Genomic DNA, 5,164 nt, shown 5'->3' with positions numbered 1-5,164 from the left:
TATATCATACAACGACGCTGTAAACAACAATGCAGTATAACACAACAGTAAATGCATGGTAGCACCCACACAGGCAGTGCTAAAATGATATAATGATCGCACCCACACAGGCAGTGCGTATGGAGTGCTATCGAGACCATAATATCACTGGATGGACGAGTCCAAAGTCCACTAGTAGACATCAAGCAATGAATAATAGAAGGTATCAACTAGGTAGATAACCTAAGTAAACTACCTAGTATCACTGCTAAATCAACCATATAGGTCAACTACCAGAACCCACTACCAGGTATCACAGATCAACAATAAGATCGAGGTATCAGCATGTACAACATAACTGAAACCATACCCAAAATAACCGATCTATCGGTTCGCTATGCTTCCTCTCGTGTGATAGCATAGACACGACTAACCTCTATGCTAGACGGCTAAGCAATAGAAAGTCTCCACTCTGTCAAAATCTGGCTCGAAGGTACTAAAAGAGATGTCATCTGTAACCTCTCAGGCTGAAACTGACTCTGAAGTGCTGAACGAGATGTCAAACCTCTCTGATCATCTGTAACCTATCTGAGGTACTGAACGAGATGTCTGACTGAAACTGAAGGTCCAGGATGACTGTCATCTGTAATCTATCTGGCTGAAATTGACTCTGAGGTCCAGACATCGTCTGCTGAATATAATAAGGAGATGCAATGTAGATAGTCTGTGCTGCCTATAGCTGCTGCTGTATCGGAATCGCTGAATAACATATCTCTGGCTGTGCAGCTGCTGGCAACACGTATGGCTGATGTATCGCTGATAGATAATGCTGTGGAGGATTCTGCGTCTCTGAACAAATAAGGTACTGGGATGCCGTCGGTATAGCTGCGTGGTCTCTCCCCTGAAGTAGATATATCTGTGGCTGAGCTGACAAGGGTCACTGCTACTGAGAGACTCTGGTCCTCTGTGTCCTCTGCAATCGCTGCTGAGTAGAATGTCCTCTAGGAGATGCAGCATCAGTGGTCCTCTACGTCCTCTGCAATCACTGCTGAGTAAAATGTCCTCTAGAAGATGCAGCATCAGTAGGCTCCAGCTGAGCCTTCAGATCATACTCTCTGGTCATATGGCCGAAAAGTTTGCAAAAATAACGATAGGGTGATCCAACGGATAATCGGCCACCAATGGCTATGCGATCTACACCGATTACATTTCTCACCCTTGTCTTTCTGACTCGGTTGTGAGGTGCTACGAAACCTCCCTCATGATGACTGTCCAGTCTTCTGTCCCTTCTGACCAGTCGGCTGAAAATCCTAACTCTTCATCTCACCGTGAGCACCCTGCTTCACTTTCTCTTTCTCTTGAGCAATCTGCTGCTGGGTCAACTCAATAACAAGTGCTCGGTCTCGTGCCTCTCTGTACAAGTGGATAGAAGTCCCGGACATCCGAACTCGTATATAAACAGAAAGACTCTGCATAAACTGAATCATCTGATCTCTGTCCTGGGCCACCAAATGGGGCAGAACTCTACAAGTCTCTGAAAAGTAATGCCTCTCGAAAGCCTCTCTAAAGAATAACCAAGTCAAATCTCGCTCCTAGCGTCGTGCCAGATAGAATACCTCTGAAAAATAATGCCTCTATACAAGACATATACTCGAATGTATCTGTGATGTTCTCTATCCATGATCGAATCATCCACGGGTCAGATCCCCCGTGAAATAAGGTGAAACGATCTTTGGCTAACTTAGCCAAAACTATAATCCGACAGCTGTGGGTATACTCGGAGGAATCTCCTGAGTCTGGGAATTCTGCTCTCCGGTATCGTCTTCGGAGTCTTCCACTACGTGACAACCTGATCACGAAGGTGGTACACCGCTAACCCGACCTTTTCTGTCTTAGTACAAACGATATACACAAAGGTATCTGTCAGGTTCTCCATCTAAGAATGAGCAAACCATGGGTCAGATTCCCCATGGAATAAAATTAATCGGTTCTCAACCGACTTTGCCCATAATGGTAACCGACTCAAAACCACTGTCTGGTTAATTATAATCGGTACCAGGTCAGTAAAAGGTATCTCCTAACTAAGCATAATATGCTAGATAGTCTCCAGCTCTACTGGAATAATAGGTTGTCAGGTCGTTTTAATAATCAACCTCGTCCTCGGTTTATCAGAGTCATATAATAAAATGGTATCTGATATAACAACCAGTATAAATTTTCTAACAAATACAGAAATATACCAGAAATACTTACAGCTCTATTGCCAGGAGATCTTTTGCCGTGTCAGCTCCATCTCACAACCAGGATCGAGTAAATCGAAATCCGATAAACCCGATACAACGACGAATCCAGAAAACTATGGATCGTAAAACCATCAGATAGACCAAAAATATGACCAATACCAAAAGTACTAATCTGTTCTGATACCAAATAAATTGGTATCAGATAAACTAAAATATAACGGTAAATCCATAAGGAAACTAAGTAGAATCCCTAAAACTAATATGACTAAAATCCTAAAATTTAATGCTTAATCTAATATGAACCCTAAAACCTAATGCAATGATAAATCCCGATGTGATGACAAATCCAAAATAAACCAAGGTCAAAATGGAACTCAAAGCTCCGATAAATCCAAAAATCCAATATGACTCAAAAGTAACCTAAATTGGATCCTAAATATGCTCTGATACCAAAAATTGGTATCAGATATTCTACAAATGCAACGAAAAATCCAGAAAAATCTAACCTGCTCTGATACCAAAAATTGTCACGACCCGGAAGATAGCTGTCCGAAAAATTTCGGCAGCACCTCCCCAGTATCACTGACAATTCCCTGTATACAAACACATATAATAAAGGCCAACACGGCCTATCCATACTACAAAATATGGAATATATGCTATATAAAAGTAAAAGGTGACCCACACGGCCACATACACATCCTACACAATACTAACGAGAAAACTCGTCAATACGCAAAACACAAAATCATAGAAACGGTAACACAAGTCCAATAAAGTCCAGTACAATGGAAATGAAATCATAAAGTCCGATACGACAGAAAATAACCAACGATACAGATATATCATCACAAACCACAAATACATCCACACACACAAAGTGTCGTAGTCGTGAGATGGCGTAGCTGGCAGATCTCTGGCATCCTCTGTAAGCTCTACCTGATATCTGGGAAGACAGAAAAATCCCAGGGTCCAAAAGGTGTGAGTACAGATACTCAGTGGGTAATATAGAAAGACAGTGCATGAAGTAAAGAAGTAGCAAAAGAATAGGTACATACCAATGTCATCAAAGTATCAATAAGGTATCTGCAGATAATAAACATCTAACATGGATCTCATGTAATGCAACATATGAATGACATGTCAAACATAGTGCAACAATCAAGAGTCAAACAGGTAGACAATCAAAATGCAGGATCAGTGCGGTCCAATACATATATATCATGCACATGATGCACATATGCATGATGCAACTGCCCCACTCACTACAGCACTCGTGCAAGCATCTGAGGCTGGGATGGCCGGCATCGGGGGATCAGTACTCCGCGCCCTACAATCAAGTAGTCCGGTGATCCAAATCAGAGATCAGAGTCCCGCGTCCGGGTGATCTCGTAGCTATGATAAGCTACAAATCCTATGGCCGATATCTGTACTCTAGTACTCGTCACGGACTGCGTACTGCCATACAGTCTATGAGTACACGGCTGCGTACTGCCATACAGCCGTTGAGGTAGATCATCGACTCGGCTGCGTACTGCCATACAGCCGTCGACTGCGTACTGCCATACAGTCGCCATCATCAAGATGGAAAATAGGGTATGATAACCACCTATGTAGATATACAACTAAGTCATCTACAATCACGATAAACCCACTCCAATGGGATTTACAATCGTTATCATGCATCATGATGAGATGCTCAATCATATCAATCAGCACCTACTATACTACTCAATATACGTAGGTATAAGTCATGATGATCTCAGGTATCATAAAGAAAGGAGCATACCAATGATGATCACAAAGGTCATATCAAGAAAGGAAATAACAATCATGAATAATAATCCAGGGTCAATCGACATAAGGTCAAGCATGATATAACCAGAATAGTAATCAAAGTATCGAATCATCATGAGCATGAATGGAATCAATAAGCAGATCAACAGATACAGGAAACAAGGTACATGCACTGAAATAAGATACGAACTGTATTGACCAAATACAGTAAAATCACCCACCTGATGTATCGAAGATCAAAACTAGAACCCCCAGAAAATACCTCGTATATATCAAACTCCAAGTATCACTCAGGGTCCTGCAAATACAATAATAACATCCTAAATACAATGATACATCAAAGAAATCCTAATCCAACCAAGGAAACTCTAAGGGTTACTTTAACCCTCTTTAACTTAACCTAACTCGGGTTAGACTAATCTAATCCTTTAGGTCGATATTAACAAAGGTTTAACTAATCAATCAATTAGTTGTATTAATCGAATCGATCAATACAACTAACCTCATGTTTAATCAAACCTAAGCTAATCAATCAACCTTAGGTTAGACTAATCCAATCTTTAGGTTGATACTAATAGGGATTAACTAATTAATTAATTAATATCATTAATCAATTAATATAGTTAATTCCCTATTTAATCAACCAATACTCGGCACAATCCCTCAAGCAAAAGAAAATGATCTGCAATAAACCAGTAAAGGAAGAAGAGGGGAAATCTAACCTTCCTCGTGTTTGTCGAAGAGATTGAAGGCCTCTTTGATTCTGAAATCAAGAAACCACTTCCTCAACCCCTAATTGCTCGCAAAGTTGCTGTGACATGACAAAAATGGCGGAAGAAGTGGATCTAGGGCACGGACGGCAAGAAGATGGTGGCTCATCTCCATGGAGGATGGCAACGGCGGTGGCTGGTTCGTTCGAGCGTTGGCACCGACGGGAGATCGAGAACAAAGAGAAGAATCGCAACCTCCAATGTGGAGAAGGGATCGCGGGCTGGAGAAATCTTCATCGGCGAGGAAGAAAGGAAGATGCCAAGCGAAGGAAGCTTCGGTTGAAGGGGGATCGCGGCGTCGGCGATTTGGGTAGAAGAAGATCGCGAGTCTTCAGGTTGGCTTCGAGCGCGATGGAGAGAAGGAAGAACGCGACC

The 5,164-nt window shown here is 41.8% G+C and overlaps 1 long non-coding RNA gene across 1 annotated transcript; it reads right to left on the bottom strand.

Annotated features, from left to right (window-relative positions):
* Positions 1-2,975: 2,975 nt before the first annotated feature.
* Positions 2,976-4,309, bottom strand: LOC141817871 (uncharacterized). Its single transcript, XR_012600877.1, has 2 exons — positions 4,241-4,309; positions 2,976-3,168 (listed from the first exon to the last, which is right to left on the bottom strand). It is a non-coding gene; the product is annotated as an uncharacterized LOC141817871 (long non-coding RNA).
* Positions 4,310-5,164: the final 855 nt, after the last annotated feature.

This window comes from Curcuma longa, unplaced genomic scaffold (assembly GCF_044706935.1).
Source record: "Curcuma longa cultivar G26 ecotype Majalengka, Jawa Barat unplaced genomic scaffold, ITB_CL_G26_1.1 contig_22328, whole genome shotgun sequence".
Taxonomy (NCBI): domain Eukaryota; kingdom Viridiplantae; phylum Streptophyta; class Magnoliopsida; order Zingiberales; family Zingiberaceae; genus Curcuma; species Curcuma longa.
This window is presented reverse-complemented; position numbering and strand designations above follow the sequence as displayed.